At 36.4% G+C, this 17,668-nt stretch overlaps 1 protein-coding gene and 1 long non-coding RNA gene across 7 annotated transcripts in view; one reads left to right on the forward strand and one right to left on the reverse strand.

Annotated features, from left to right (window-relative positions):
- The window catches only part of LOC138693797 (CD2 antigen cytoplasmic tail-binding protein 2 homolog), a 123,924-nt gene that overhangs the window by 100,298 nt on the left and 5,958 nt on the right, over nt 1-17,668 (forward strand). The window lies entirely within an intron of this gene.
- LOC138693798 (uncharacterized) overlaps nt 1-17,668 on the reverse strand; it is a 123,418-nt gene that overhangs the window by 50,136 nt on the left and 55,614 nt on the right. Inside the window, exon 4 of one of the 6 annotated variants that reach the window (XR_011330463.1) lies at nt 9,821-15,398. The exons of the other annotated variants lie outside the window; for them this stretch is intronic. This is a non-coding gene — a long non-coding RNA (uncharacterized lncRNA). Of the gene's footprint in view, nt 1-9,820; nt 15,399-17,668 lie in introns of those variants that run through there. 6 annotated transcript variants of the gene reach the window in all.

Below are 17,668 nucleotides of genomic sequence, written 5' to 3' on the forward strand. Positions count from 1 at the left end.
CAGATCGTTCTACAGGCGGCCCTCCGAAGCTCCTGGCTCTCTCAACCGGCCTCTGTGGATTGTATTCAAGTGATGATGGATAGCTTCTGCAACGGAACCTGGGGCAAACCTTCTCTGTGGAGGACTTCTGCCTCAGACCGTTAAGGGAGCCTTGGAGGGGTTGCCGGAGCAGGAGTGGTACATGGACTTTGTTGGCTGTTGTGACCGATAGTTAAGGGGGTCAAGTGGTTAGGTCAGTGCGCGTAGGGGATTGATCGGTGGGCATGCAACTCATCCCATATAGGGGGTGTACAATAGACCTCAGGTCGTAGTGCGTGGGATGTTCCCTCCCTCCCTTCCTCCTAACAAGAAAAAAAAAAATCCAGAGTTATCACTGATAGGCACCTCCTGAGGAGAAAGACGTAGTTCTACGTGGACAGTGGATACAAAGGAGAACAAGAGGGCATACACTCATTCATTCATAGGGTCTGCTGGGGCCTTCGCTATAAGTTCTTTATCAGGACTGGATAGCAGAATCGTGACATCATACAAATGGGGCATGCTCTGCATGCCATTTCTCTTGAGTATATTTAATAGCGGTGCTTGGCGTTATTTACTCTAGTTAATAGTAAATTATATTAACAAGACAGTAATCAGCATAATTATTATTTTATCTACTACTACTACTACTACTACTACTACTACTACTACTACTACTACTACTAGTATTGCTACGTACTGCAGTTGTTAAACGAGCGTTGATTGACTTCTTTTCCTATTGTGGATAGATGCATGTTCAGGAGTCTTACATGTCGTACCAACATATCATACGAGACATTACAAACGTTTCACGCTAGTTTGCAATGTTCCAGCGGCATAGAAATTCGGCCATTTTCATACCTCAGGGAAGTGTGCAGGGATAAGAAAATGGAGTGTTATGACAGGCTAGGTTAGTTTAAACTTTTATTATGTAAGGCTAGGTTAGTTTAGACTTATTATGTCTTACGTACTTATCTGTGACAGGATAGGTTACGGTAGTTTAGGGTTTTGTTATGCCTTGTATAGGCAAATCTGTGTTAGGTTAGTTTAGGCTTTTATTATGCTTTGCATATACGAAACTGTGACAAGTTAGGTTAGGATAGTTTAGGCTTTGTTATGCCTTGTATAGGCGAATCTGTGAAAAGTTAGGTTAGTTTAGGATTTTAGTGACAGGTTAGATTAGGTTAGTTGAGGCTTTTGTTATGCCTTGTATAGGCGAATCTGTGAAAAGTTAGGTTAGGTTGGTTTAGGATTTTAGTGACAGGTTGGGTTAGTTTAGGCTTTTATTATGCTTTGCATATACGAAACTGTAACAGGTTAGGTTAGGATAGTTTAGGCTTTTGTTATGCCTTGTATAGGCGAATCTGTGAAAAGTTAGGTTAGGTTAGTTTAGGCTTTTATTATGCTTTGCATATACGAAACTGTGACAAGTTAGGTTAGGATAGTTTAGGCTTTTGTTATGCCTTGTATAGGCGAATCCGTGAAAAGTTAGGTTAGGTTAGTTTACGATTTTAGTGACAGGTTAGGTTAGTTTAGGCTTTTATTATGCTTTGCATATACGAAACTGTAACAGGTTAGGTTAGGATAGTTTAGGCTTTTGTTATGCCTTGTATAGGCGAATCTGTGACAAGTTAGGTTAGGTTAGATTAGTTTAGGATTTTAGTGTTAGGTTAGGTTAGTTTTGGCTTTTATTATTGTCAAGATGAAGGTGAAAGCGATTGAGTGTGGCCCCCTTGAACAGGTAGTGATTTTTTTGTTTTCTATGTTGGCAGTTCAAATCTGTCTATGTCTATTCCAAATTCTGCGGAAATCATTCAAAGCTCGTTTCTTACTACTGTTAGTACAGAAAAACGACAGGAATGCGCAGTTCTCTAAAGAAGTAGAATCAGTAAAGTTATTCATCAGATGTCATCTAAATACACACTGTTACCGGTAGCGTACCTGTTTTTTATGAAAGTCTGCACTTTTCTTTTTGTTCCTGAAGCACCGGCAATACTATCTTGTTTAATTTTAGAATATTAGCCAATATAGTTGTGGCTCTAGAAACTAGCATACTTGTGGAATGTTGGCATCACACACTGTAAAGTCACCACTATTACTAACACTTTCACATTGTTTACGTATTAATGTTTTTAAGTCCCTATTTACACTTGCTATTTGTCGCGCAACATCAAGCGCTTTCTGTCGGCTATATGTAGCATCACCAGCGAATAGGGATTATAAAGAATGGACACTGAGTTATATAATTTTCCTGTGTTTTGTTTCTCTGTGCGCCAGCGGATAGTTCCACTTTCAAGCGCTAGAGGTAGTGTAATCGAGCATACGCTAACATAATAATTGAGAATAGAGTTGAGACACAGGATCCAAACATCGCCTACCTCATTGCATAATCCAGTAACGCTTTGCTTCAAATAAATTCAAGTTAACAGCTTTTCCTTATTTCTCAGTGACAAACTAGTTGTAATAATAATATTTTATATTTCAGATATCATAAATTATATTATAAAATAATATAATACATTATAAAATGAAGTATCAAATTCGTTTAATATTTGTATATAATATAATATAGGTATATGGTTTTACTTCTCGTGAGAGTTTTGTTTTTCCATTTTCAGCGCTATCAAATCATTACATATTTTAATTGTTGTTGGGGTCAACGTCTGAACTCTCATTATAAAGGAACTCTAGAATCTAGACATTACAGTTAATGAAGGATTTATTATTTTATGGATCCAATTTATTTTATTTGAGTACATAATGTACCTAGATGTATTAATTATATGTGTTATATTTCCGCTGTGTCGACTGCTAGCTGGTGTGATGTCAGCGCCAACTCTAGGGAGAAAGCAGAATCTGACGCTCTAGCTGGCTTAAAGGCCATTGAAATCGGTCCGGCTACATCAAAGGTACCGACGCGAAGTGTCCATTCTTTATAATCCCTATTCGCTGGCATCACCGTTTACATTTGGCAGATTTTTCGTCCACAAGTCGACGCAAGTTGTTGCGCTTTCTGTCGGCTAAATGTAGTATCACCGTTCACTCTTGGCAGATTTCTCGTCTGCTACTCGAGGCTAGTTGTTGAGCTCGAGCAACGTGTGAATGATGTGGTGAGCCTTTTAAATGAACAAAATGGATTTTAACAACAAAAAGTAGCTATTTTAGCTTCTGCAGGTTCAAGTGTTTTGTTGGTTTGCACTAATGAGAAGCCAAAAAAAAAAAAAAAAGAGAGAGAGAGAGAAAGAGAGAGAGAGACTGGGAAAGGAGATGGAGGTCCAGAAGGCAGGAGAAAGGGTTATTCCATGTTCTCAGTAAAGATTTCAAACTGGAACAAAATTGTCCAATAGATATTTATTATATTAAAATGAATTGAAAGTTTATTTTTTTTTCTTGCATATTGACTCCTGATGTTCTTTATATTTGTTTTGATGTCAGAAGGAATAGTATTGGGACGAACAGACTCCAAATTTTTACAAACAAACTCCAGTGCATTTTCCCTCCAAATCCTATTGTGATAGTCCTTATTTCTGATGTCATAAAAGTATGGAAATTCCTCGTAAAGCTTGATTAATTTCATTACTTGGTTTTTGTTCCACTCTGACATTATGCTACAAAGCGCGTGGAAAGAGAGAAACAGCCGCGGTTATTTAGTAAGTCTATGGAAACAGCTGATTAAAAGTTGTCTGCTACTGCTTTTCCGAACCATGTTCGGGTCCTGTCGCGTCAATTTGGCTGGCCCACCTAGGAAATGTCGCACAGAAATAGAAACCTCGGTTATTTAGTAAGTCTATGATAGAAACAGCTTCTACTCAGCAGATGTCGAAAGGAAAGGAACGAAATTAGTACTGCGCATGCGCCCGCGCTGTAAGTCGAACGACAAATAGCAAGTGTAAATAGGGACCATGGTGGAAGAATGGTATTCTTCCACCATGATAGGGACTAGAGATGCCTTTGATTTGTTGCACTGACGAAGAGAGTCGAAGAAAATTTAAGAAGTTGGTATCTCTGAGTCTATGGCGCCAATAAAACAGCTGAACGTTATTTGAGAAAATAACTCATGCAGCAGAGGGTTAATGAAGTCGCTCTCATATTCGTTCGAAATTAAACACTGAAACACTTTATATGCCAGTACAGTCACATTTTTTACAAATTGTGCGCCACAAGAGTCCTTTTCTGTCTATTATTCTTATATAATTATTCAATTCTACTGTATAACTGGAATATTCCAATGTCTGATGACTGTATAAAACATATCTACATCTAACACACTTTACTGCTACACTTACACACTTGGCAACATAACCTGCAATGTAGTAGGCCCAAATCAGAGCCATCATATTGTCGGACCATAGGATCTGTGCCCCTTCAGCGCTGTCGCCGTTCTTGAAAAAGTTAACGCCTGTACTCACTCCATTCCACCTGCTTTGCTCCCACCATGTTAAACAGCAAGCCACGAATCTTGCCGAATAGGGATGTTGCCAAACTTTCGTCAAACGGTATCATAAATAACTGGTCCTCCATGCTACAATATCATTTCTTTCAATCAAAATACATCTTCTATTTCTACATTTTTGAAACCTAAATCCCATGTCTCGAATCACTTTCCGCAGCGTTTTTCTCCAACCTTGGAAAATATTGTCTCTCGCAATCTTCAGTAATTTCTTCAATGTCGGAACTTCATTCTACACGGTATAAAATTCTTGTGTCTTCTTAAAATACATCGGTTCATATCATCTACAAGAATTAAAGGTTCCCTTGGTCTGTTCTTCTCTTCATCTCCTGTACAGCCTCCCTCTCTCCTGATTTTCTTTGTTAGGCGCTCTGACCTGCCAATATAAATTATAAATTACATAAAAATATTGTATTATTAGTATTAGTTAACTAAGTAATTTTAATATGTAATCAATTGAAATAAAATTAGCCCCACCTGTGATCGCAGCTGCTCTTTACGTTGCCTGATTTATAGGAAACAGATATTGACCTGTTTGTTTCTCTTCATCGCAAGATGCTATTACGTACTTGCTTAATAATATTTCTTTCGCCACTCCGTGCTACAGTGTTCATGTTGAGTTGACAACACTGGACTGCAAGTGCAAATAAACTGTCCCGCAAGAAGGCTCAATATTGTGAGTAGTGGGAGAGAGAAAGGGAGAGAGCTAGGAAAGAGAGAGATAGGAATGCAGGGAGAGAAATGAATTACCGAGGCTGAGAAGGAATTACGGTTCAGTTCGCATATCTTACGGGGGCACAGATCAGATGGTCCGACAATATTTTCCTCTACCTCAACATCCTCACAAACAAAAATAACATCTTCACAACCACATTCCACAACAGCATCTAAATCTCCCCTGTAGTTGCAATCATCTCCACTCCCATTTTGAAGGGATTCTTAAAAGTAGACGTTAGTCGTCCATTACATATTTCTCTAGCATGTTCCAGTTGATTCTATTGTTGTCTGAAATGAGAGTGATACCTCGAAAACCGCACTGATTCAGGATATTTACAATTGATACTGCGAACTCGTAAAGCTTTCCTGAAGTCAAATTTTTTGCGGGAAAAAGACTTTATGATGTATCTTTATTGTTTGACAGAGTGACGTAATCATAAATGCTTGCACTGTGGTAGCAGGTTCAATTTATCTGCGAAATCCTGTATTTTGCCACCCTTGTAAGAAATTGCAGGTTTAACATAAATTTCATCCAGTAATAAGTTAACAACTTTCTCGTGATCTTCTAATATCTAGCTTTTTCAGAAAGATATTTTAATCAATAGGGATTTGAGCATGGGAGTGGACTCAAGACGTGGGATAGCTGTCTTAGATAGGATGAGGATGGTGGAACTCCATAATTGTCTACAGCAGCCGTGGCAAAAGTGTGATAGTGCGCCGAGCCACTGTGTAACCTGCAACGTGCATAGCACCTATGGAGGGAGGTGGACACCCGAAAGGGAAGTGAAGCAACTGTCTGACTTATTAACGGATTTTCATTTTCCTTACGTCAAGCACTTAAATATAATTTTATACAGTACAAGGCTTCAAACTAATGTTTAGCACGTGTAACGAAGAAAGAAATGAACAAGGAAACATAGGAAACATTATCACAACCTAAAATTAACTGTCTTCAGAATGTCTCTGCGATAGAGTTTCAAAAATCAGGAATTAAGTCACTTACTGCCAGTCGTAGTTGATCACGAAGGTATTTGTCTGTCAGTCGTGATCTAAATTTGGTTTTTACTATTTTCATTGTTGAAAATAACTTTTCACAAACGTAAGTTGCAGCGAACATGGCTTGAACAGAGCAAGCGAAAGAACGAAAATTCGGATATTTATTTTTTGGCAAGATTTGAAAAGTTCAACATTTGTGAAATCCTTACATCTAGCTTTCATTTAATATCACAATACATTGTAAATCTGTTAGTTTAAACAGAAGATCTAACCGCATTATTCGTACATCCGCTGAAAAAGGATCGACGTACAGAGATAATAATAATAATAATAATAATAATAATAATAATAATACTAATAATAACACTTAACCTTTTAATGTTTCATGAGTGACATGTAGTAAAATGCCGTTTTGTTATACGACCATTTTCCTCGTAATACTTGTGAACAATTCAAATATTTAATATTCTCATCATACTGGCAGAAAAAATCTTTCGTATTTGTAGAGGTACATGGTTTCGAGAGATACATTGCGATGATACGCCACTCGCAGGTCAGAGACAAACACAAATGGAACGGAGTTTGACTCCAGTGAGTGAGAGGGTGGGGTTGGGGAAGGCAGGAAGCAAGAGAAATGCACAGATATCATTGCGAGCCACAATGTGCTCATGAGTCATATTTTCGCCACGGCTGTTCTATAGGATGGCGGATTTGAAAAATAATTCAAGGATGCCTGTACTAAAATATCAATCGAGTATTACGGCGCTTTTGTTGTTAACAGTGATACTTGCTCCCATAGGTTGAGAGAGAACAGCTTTCTTGAGGGGACATCATTTACCTTCGGGGCATTTGTTTCTTACATTTACATCCATATCCGCGATGTTTCAGACCGAGTTGTATAGGGCTTGAACTGTAGGTCTAGTACATATTATAATAGGCATAACTTAAAACAATCTCCCTGTTTTTGTCTTTCGTACAGAAATACATGCATGCATCAATAAAATTACGTAACAGTGCTAACAAAATTGTTTATATGAAGCTTACTTTCCTGAAGATATCATAACAATTAATGTAAACTCTAATTATTTTATTTATCTCGTCTTTAAGTTTACACATTATACCGGAATCACTTTTTTTTTTCTGCAACGTTGTGCAGTATGTTATTTATATTTCTCCAAGTGGCGGCCTGAACACCTGCAGACTTCTAACACATGAGTACAGGCTGTTACAAAAGAAACATTACAATGCTTTCATTCCTCAAATGAATGGAAATATTGAGAAACCCGAAATGTCCACTTTTTTACGAAATTGAGTTACATTCCATTTTGTATTCTACACACCAGGACGCATCATTCTGAAGAGAGACACTACCAGTGGCGACTCGTGATATTTTATGTTTGTAGGATGAGATTGACGACTGATGACCAAGACATAAAATAATAATAATAATAATAATAATAATAATAATAATAATAAAGCATGCGCAACTAATTTCTTGCTACAGTTACATTCTTCTAAGTGATCAAATGCAACTTCAGATATTCGTTCGGCAGTCCTGTCATCTGAAAGTCCTGTTAATTCTTGTGTTTTATTAGCCTATAGCTTATTTTATTTATTTTTATGTAATTTTGGTTTTGATTCATTTTATTTTTTATGTTATATCATTTTAAATTATTATTTCATTTATTCCGGCCTTTTAAAATGACCAATGAACTGCAATTAAGGAGGCTACAAGGGTACTTGAAATTCGTATTGTAGTCTCTGATAGGGTTTCCTCACCACCACCCAGAAAGAAGGGTCGTAGTATTAGGATATACGGTCATATCCTCAAATGCGGTTAAAGGCAAGCCATACCCCGCCCTCCGCACTCACCCCTGTCTGTAACTTCACTGCTAGAAAAAGCCGTTTGCTGTAATATTAATTGTAAGATATTTGGATGGTTCCTCGGAAAGTTTTCCTAAGGTCTGAGATGTGCAGTGGCGACAACTCACGACAGAAAGTGAAAGTTTGAAGAAAATTATTACATCGGGAAGCATTAAAAATAAAATCTGTCATTAAAATGTTTTCTATCCTCAGAGGCACGAAATTAAACTGTAGGATCATCCTCATATCCTTCATGGAGGAATCGTCACTGGACACTACATCTTCCATCATATCCTATGCCAGAATTCAGTTCAACTTATTTCCAATATGAAGAGAAACCACATGTATTCAGAACTTGTGAGGTTTCTCAATATTTTAGATTCTTAGATTGGCAGCACATGCATAAGATTTACCATCAATTAATTAAAAATAATTATTATAGTTTGGTAACAATGTATATTAAATACAATTTTCCCCAGCACAGGGAAGGTTTGAAACAATCACACAATACTTCCCCATAAGAGGCCATTCCTTCCTCCCCTGCGACCGTGATTTTGGTGTTATAGAAAGGAAACTGAAAAAGTTAATCAGTTCAAAAAATTACTTTAAGTTACAGTTCCAGAAAGAACTGAAATATTGATTTTAAAGAATGGTGGCCTCACCATTATCGTAAGAATACATAGTCTCTGGAAATTCAAGTGAGAGGAACCCCACGTTCTCAGTAAGAACCATTTTAAACTGAATTCCATCAGTTTCATTACTCCAGTGAAAATTTCGGAGTTGTAAAAGCAAAAGTACACATAGATGGAAGAATAATGGAACATACTTTTGTATTATCAGAACGTTCATTGATTCCTCAGAGCCCTAAAACCATATCATATAAAGGAAGTTCGCCAATTAATAAACAAAAGACTGATCATCTGGAAAAGTCCCACAGATTCCTTCCAGAAAACGAAGGGGTGCAGGAAGTTTACATTATGATTACACATGAAAATGATTGAGTATTATAATATGATATTGATGATTTGTGAAGGATTAAATTTGCAATATGTACCCTTTGTTCTGAGGAATGCGCGCTCGTTCGAGTCCTCATGGGGAAAGAAATTTTCTCATGAAATTTCTCCTAGTTTAGGCCTACTAATGGGACCGATGTGCACCTAGCATCGTGATGTACTTGGGGAACTGTGATAGGTAGCGAAAATCCGGTTTCGCAAACCAGCTATAACGGTTGGGGTCATCATCATGCTAACCACACGATACCAGTGCACACCTGTGGGGTAACGGTTAGCGTGTCTGGCCGCGAAACCAGGTGACTCGGGTTCGATTCCCGGTCGGGGCAAGTTAAATGCTTGAGGTTTTTACCGGGGTTTTCCCTCAACCAATATGAGCAAATGCTGGGTAACTTTCGGTGTTGGATCTCGGACTCATTTCACCGGCATTATCACCTTTATCTCATTCAGACGCTAAATAACCTAATATGTTGATAAAGCGACATAAAATAACCTACTTAAAAATACCACACGATACCTCCAATCTGGTTGGATGATCGTTCACCTCTGCTTCAGCATGTCGACGTGAGACCAGCAACCGGCTGGTCAGTCTTGGTCCTTCATATGCTGTAGCGCCACGGATTTACTTTTTTTTTATTATTTTAGTAGGTTATTTAGCATCTGAGTGAGATGAACGTGATAATGCCGGTGAAATGAGTTCGGGGTCTAGCACCGAAAGTTATCCAGGATTTTCTCATATTTGGTTGAGAGAAAATCCCGAAAAACCTCAACCAGGCAACTTGCCCCGACCGGAAATCGAACCTGGGCCACCTGGTTTCGCGGCCAGACGCGCTAGCTGTTACTCCACAGGTGTGGACAATTTACTTTTTACTTTTACCCTTTGTTGTGAATAAAAATCTAATTTTATTGTTCTATTCCGACGTTTACTCTCTGAGTACACATAAAAATAAATTAATATTGTATTATATTGATGATCTGTGAATGTTTAGAAATAAGTAACAATTTTTCCAGAATAAGAATATCATTTTAACGTTCTATTCTGAAGCTTAAAGTTTGACTATACATGAAAATGAATGAATATTTTATTATATTGATGATCTGTGAAGGATTTGCAATCCTAAGTAACAATTTATTCTGAATAAAAATTTAATTTTATTGTTCTGTTTTGAAGTTTACAGTAATACTACACATGAAAATGATATATTGATGATCTGTGACAATTTTGCAAAGAAACCATTTGTTGTGAGTAAAGATGTAATATTTTATTGTATTCTGCTAATTAATTTATGTTCAAAATATTGAGAAACAACACATATCCAACGGCTTTTATATATTTTTTCTCGGAAAATAGATGTCGCATAGGGATGAAATCTACTGAAAATCTTTAACTTACTGTACTTAACCACATATATTTTTTTACGGGGTCAAAGTATTAGATAAAAGTAGCTGTGTGGTTTTTGTCGTTCCTGAAAATTTTACTTTTATGGACGTGTGTGGTTTCTCAATATTCCCATTCAAATGATGTATAGAGATTATTATACATTCAGAAATTTAAAATAAAATATATTATAGTCCAGACACATGGTCTGAAAACATTAATTCGTCAATTAAGCACAGAAACTTAATCATAAACGAAAACAAAAAACATCTTTTGAATTAATTATTTTCTAATTTTAATATACAGGATGATTAAAAAACTCTGCAACAAACTCTGAGGGGTGATAGATCTCTTTTTGTTAAACAACCTATGTCGTTTCAAAGTTACCGTTGAAAATGTTTTTGCGCGGGCATACGTCAATGTATGAGAATGTGTGCACCCTTGTTTGTTGAGATGTTTGTAAGACAAGAGAAGGGTTGTTGTTGTTTGTTTACGTTTAATGTTCAATGCCTTTTCATTTCAGTTCAGTGTAATCATCAATTTAGAATGGATGTCTACGTAGTCTTCCACCAATGCGCCGGAGACGAAGAGACCCATCGTCTCGAAGGCGCTGATAAAGTAGAGCAAACATTATGTGGTGAGGGTGATTTCTGTTTTGAAACTGTTGGTACATGTGGAGAGCTCTTCTTCCGTTTCCGTGAGCCTCCCCCATAACACATTACCATGTCGTCTAACTCGGGAAAAGTGTAGACGTCCTTTCTCAATTGATGATTAGACTGAACTGAAAGGAAAAGGTATTGAACATTAAACGTAAACAAACAACAACAGCCCTTTTCGTCTCTTACATACATCTCAACAAACAAACAGGGATGCACACATTCGCCTACACTGACATATGCCCGCGCAAAAACATTTTCAACGGTAACTTCGAAACGACGCGTCAAAAAACATAGGTTTTTTTAACAAAAAGAGTTCCTTATTGTTAGATCTATCACCCCTCATAGTTTGTCGCAGAGGTTTTGAATCATCCTGTATAACGGTAAAGGAGTTGACAATTTTTGGGGGGTAGTGTCCCCCATGTACCCCCCTATAACTCCGCCTATGCTTGCTCCTTCAAAAACTTAACCTTACTGTATAGTCCAGAACTTTAGTCAACTTCATCGCAGTAGTTGCGCAACAAGTTTGACGCTAGTTCAATTTTCTCGTTTGGTGATAAATTCCAAATTTTTAAAGAATTCAAATGACTCAAAAGAGTGTCGAATTTAGACTACTTATGCATTACCATATCTTTGCCAAGAACCCATTTAAATTTAGAACTAGCAATGGAAATGTCGTTGTTTGAAATAATAATTCTAAGTTCGTTAATTACTTTTAAACTCGCGATAATCTTTGGCACAACAGAAGTACTGCCAATTTTCAAAAATACAACGTTCAGTATCATTTACTATTACTGTGAACCCATCAATTTTCATATTTTCGATCCTACTTCTGTATTGGTTAAAATCTGAAATCACGTCATTTGCCAACCACTTGCTAAACGCATCTCCATCTCTCGCCTCTGCTTCTTTTCGTCTTTCTTCTGGTTCTTCACGTTTTTGTTTACATTCAGAGGACAAATATGACGGCTGATTTGGAAGTTTTGAAGGGACTGCATCATCTGTGAGTTTAGGTATTTTTCTGGGCACTACAAGAGCACTACCGTCACTTCGAACTGCTCTTCCAGATTTTAACCAGTTCAAAAGTAGGATCGAAAATATGATAAGTGTCTCTGGTAATCGACTTGGATACCACGAAACCTGCGACATGAGTAGCACAAAGGAAACTGGACTCTGTTCACTATGTGAATATGGTTGTGCACCACTCAATGACAGTGAAACGGTGTGTGAACTAGATCCATATAATGGAAAGACTATTATGAAATTGAAATGTGTGGAATACTACTAAACGTGTTAGAAATGCTCTACGCCAACTAGCAAAATCAAACAATCTAGGTTGTAGAGGGGGGCTAACGCACAAACTTATCGACAACCTCCAGAACTATTTTGGCATTGCTTTGAGGGACAATACTGGCAATGTAGAAGATAATTGTAGAGCAATCTGGGTTTCCTTGTTCCATATCGCAGCAGATGATGATCAGCCTCTCCATGCTAAGCGTCCATTGGGTGAAGGGAGTTGGTGTCCTTACCAAGTAGTGAAAGTCAAAGGAGAAACATACAAACACAAAGGACCTGGCATGAAAATAGATATCGTAAGAGCGATTAAATCTGTATATGAGAGATTGATCGACCTAAAGTTGTTGGCAAGGTGCTTACATAGAAAAACCCAAAATGTGAACGAGGCTTCAATGGAACAATATGGAATAAGTGCCTCAAGGAAGATTATACAGCTCAGGAAACTGTAAATTTGTGTGTCAGTAATGCTGTGTGTCATTTTATTTTTGGATCCAGAAGTAGAAATTGAAATTCTAAGGAGGATGGATGTAAACCCTGAAACAAGCACCATCGCAGGAGTTGCTGCATCAATGGAAAATGAGGACAAAGCCGCATCAATGGAAAAAGGGGACAAAAGTGCCAGAAAACAACAACACCTGAAGTTAAAACAAGGAGGAGGTATCTGAGAGACAGAAAGAAGCTGAAACTGGACCAACATGAAGCTGCTGAAGGGGTGACATATGAAGCTGGAGGCTTCTATGCTCTGAAAGTTTGTGGCTCATTTCCTGTAAGTAGTAATTTTAGAACATTTAATTTTTTGAGACATGATATCTCAGCCAAATATGATGATTAAGGAGCGGATTCCTATGTAATTAAATATTATTTTTGCGTGTGATAAAACACATTTAACAAAGTTAAAAATTCCGAACATGAAGTTTCAAGCTTAAAACCCGAATTTTATTTCACATAAAAACACATATTTTCACAAAAAATTATGTAAATACATATTTTCAGGAAATCTATTATAAACACATAAATCTTGGAGTTTTTTTACTTAAATAACTTTTTACAAGAATTTTTAAACATTTTAAAACTAAATCAATTATGTAACTCAGAAGGACGTTATCTTTTTAAGAATTCTTGGTTGCTTTGTGTTTCTAAGCGCTGTGTGGTGTATCCGTGATCCATTTTTGTAATAGTCCTAGTTTCGCCTCAAGTTCTGAGAACTGCTAGGCAGCATATCAATGTTATTATTAGGAGAATAAATTAACATAGATAAGGAGGAGAGATCTTGCAACACATAATTAGGAATGTTTATTGTTGCTGAAGATGATTTCATTCAACGCTTTGCTTGTGAAACACAACAGATAAGAGCTCGGGTATGAATATTTTATTTTTTTTTTAAATTTAGACCGGCCAGAGGCCGTTTACCAAAGTTATCTCTTTTGTTTTCTGTTTTTAATTTGTTTTCCTTTGTTTTACTTATACTAATACAAACACAACACCCATGCCCGAGGCGGGACTCGAACCCACAGCCCTTCGGAGCAAGCGGTAGAGACAGTCCGTGCCTCTAGTGCTTGCGCCACCCAGGCCGGCTAATTTAGACAAATCTCTCGCCTCTCGTTCGGCAATACGTCTTGTTGTGATTCCCTGATATCGGCTTCGTCAATCGATATCCTTCAAGATATACTGAAAGATGGTTGTTTAAAAAACGATTTGGCTTTCATATTAGCAAATCTAAGCTTTTTGTGTGACACCACAAAAAAAAACTCGAAACATCCAAAAACCTGTTGTCTGAAACAGGGAGGTGCGTGCCGTGAAAATTAAACTAGACTCGCTACCAGGTTCAGAAGTACAAGTACTAAGGGACAAATTCCAGAATGTGTTTGGGAAAAACAGTAGATATAAAAAAAATGTGTAAAGTTGCTCAAGCATTGGAGGGTGTGCCTATAGATGAAGCTGACGGTGTATGTGTTTGTGACATTCCTCTCTTTAAATATGCACGTCTGACGTCCTGTGATGTGGAAAGATCGTTTTCACAGTATAAGTCGTTGTTCAGAGATAATCGGCAAGCATTTTTGATGGAGAATTTGGAGATGACCTTTGTTGTTCACTGCAATTCTCGGCCAACTACTAGCACTCAAGTGTGGTTGGTGAGTATCTAGTAACATTTTTTTTTTCCAAGCTAAGTAAGGTATTTTTGTCATATTAAAAAAAAATATTTTTTAATTTTTAGCAAATATTTTCGTACTTTTTAGCACATAAAAATAAATATATTTAAATTTTTTAGCACATAAAAATCCGCTCCCTAATGATGATACCAAGAAGATATTGGTATCATTTCGAAGCTTCCTTAGTGCCAGACAATGAATAAAATTACAATAATATAGTTAATATCTTTGGATTTTTTTTACATAATTATGGAACATAAAACACTGTCATATGTTACATATATGGTAATATTTAATTAATGTAAATGAAAATAAAAAATAGCTCTATGTCAGGCATTAAACAATAGTTTTAGCTATAAAATAGTGAAAAAAAAAAAAACTGTGGCTCTATCTTGAAAACTGCATGAGATATGTATCAGTTTTAAGTCAAATTTAAAAACAAAATAATTTTTAGAAACAATTTAGAAACAATTGCAAGGGATCTGTTCAGTTCATTCTCTTTCCGGTACTATACTCAATTGTTTACAAATTTTATAGGGCAATATTATGCAAAACAAAATTGTTTATATGTAAAGGTGTACATATACCTAAAGGCAATTTATTCATTTTGTTTGTCTATAGTTGAGTTGAGATTTCTGAAAAGTCTAACAAGTTTAATTAAAAATAGAATCAAGAAGGTGCTTTCAGATGGTACAACATAAAGACATAAAAATTACATTATTTTGTTTTGTTATAAAATAAAATTAATTGCTCTATTGAAGGACAACGTTTTATAGCTTCTTCTTCTTCTTCTTCTTCTTCTTCTTCTTCTTCTTCCCTTCAAGTATTAGGCCAAATGGCCTGTTACGATCTCACGTTTTATAGCTAAAAGAAAAAAATAATGACATTTCATCAACATACTCTAGGATTCCAGAATCACAATATTTTCGTTGAAATTTTTTAATTTTCCGAAAACGTAAGATTCGAAAATAATTGCAATGCAATGTTCATTACAGTGGTCAACAGTCATTTTGCGCCAGACATAACACTAACAAATTGTTACTAATTTCGACTTCCTGAATTAAAAAAAAATAACAAGAAAAATGTTCCATCAGTTTGGGTTTTCGAGGTGAACAATATAATTTTCTATGTATTTTATTTAAAAAATCACCATATTTCTTGTGAAACTATTTGTGATGGCCTATTATGTGGAAAACAATGTGTTAGAAACACTTGTGGAAATGTAAATTATTTTACTGCCCTTTCACGAATCTATTTGGAGGAGGTGGAAACAGGTTTGCGATATGAATTCGCTTGAGTTGACATGATTTTACTTGAGATGTGTATTTATTTCACTCTGAGCTTTGATGACATTACTGTAGTTTATATTTTTCAATATACTACTCTGTAAAAACCATTTATAGAAGCAGAAATTGTTTTAATGCCCTTTTCGTTTCCATTTGGAGGGGGAGATTCAGGTTCGCCACATGAAATCACTTCAGATTACCAGGAGATTTCCTTGATGTTAGTATTCTGTATAAGACGTGTATTGCTTTAAAAAGTGTTTTAATGATAACATTCAAAGTATGAATGTTTAAATGTGCGGATTTGAAGGTTGTAGCATTGTTTCTTAGAATGCAATTATGGCTACACAAAATCTTTCTGTGCGAATGGGATATGCTCGAAATGAGCATTATAAAATAAAAGTATGGCCAACACAATTACTAGAGCCAGGGAAGAAAAATATTATACATCAACTCATTGTACCTCAAAGTAAAGTAATTTCATCCCGTTTACACATTAAGTTAGGGTTAATGAAGAATATTGTTAAAGGGATGACTCATGAAACTGATGCATTTAGTGACTCAAAAATAAAAGAGAAAGTTTTCAACGGACCACAAATTACAGTAATAATGAAGGACAATCACTTCGAATCTTAGTTGGAAGGAAAAGAGAGAGCCGCATTCAAGAGGCTGTATTAAATTTTCTGGGTAACCGTGGAAGTTTATTTTTATTTTATTGGGTTATTTTACGACGCTGTATCAACATCTAGGTTATTTAGCTTCTGAATGAAATGAAGGTGATAATGCCGGTGAAATGAGTCCGAGGTCCAGCAACGAAAGTTACCCAGCATTTACTCGTATTGAGTTGAGGGAAAACCCCGGAAAAACCTCAACCAGGTAACTTGCCCCGACAGGGATTCGAACCCAGGCCACCTGGTTTCACGGCCAGACGCGCTGACCGTTACTCCACAGGTGTGGACACCGTGGAAGTGAGTACAACTAAGAACTAGTACAAAATTTACTGTTGGCGTTTGAAGCTATGGGTTGTAACATATCCCTTAAAATTCACTTCATTTACTCCCATCTTGACTTCTTTCCTGAGAATTATGACAAATTCAGTGATGAGCATTGTAAGCGCTTTGATGAAGAAATTTTATCTATTTAAAAAAGATACCAAGAACAGTGGAGTACCAATATGCTAGCAGACTATTGTTGGACTTTAGCTCGTGATGTACCTGATGTCCAGTATAAAAGAAAATGCAGAAAAAGAAAGCTGTAATCTTTTGAAGAGTGAGTATTTAACTTTACGGTCGTTACGATATATAAAGCAGTATTTTGAATAGATATAAATTCGAAAAATTTCTTAAAAAACCGTAACCTAAAACTGCTTTTTATTGTCATATTCGTATTCAGAAGGTTAAAATTATGTAGAAAACATGTATCACATGCCCAGTGCAAAAAAAAAAGTTAAAATTGCTTACACAGTGACCAACATTAGTTTTGAAAGTAATTACTAGGAAATAGACATTTATTGCAATGATCGAATGTCGAATTAACCTATTTCTATAGTATTATTGTTTGAAAAAGTTTAGACTCCTACAAATGTTTCTAATCTATGTCTTCTATCAGTAAGTTCATTACCACATGATTGACATAATGTAGTATCAGAAACTGTCGTAGTGTGATAAAAAGCGGTGAAATTTCATCTGTCTACTTTCACTTGTTCAAGAGAAAATGGGGACACATGCAAATAAATGTAATTTTTTAAAAACCAAATACACAGTTGAACACGTGGTAAGAACTATATTTCCTTAACTGCACAGTTGCAACATTGAAGTTCATCTCCTATTATGAAAACGCAGCCAACATAGT

This window comes from Periplaneta americana, unplaced genomic scaffold (genome assembly GCF_040183065.1).
Source record: "Periplaneta americana isolate PAMFEO1 unplaced genomic scaffold, P.americana_PAMFEO1_priV1 scaffold_21, whole genome shotgun sequence".
Lineage (NCBI taxonomy): Eukaryota > Metazoa > Arthropoda > Insecta > Blattodea > Blattidae > Periplaneta > Periplaneta americana.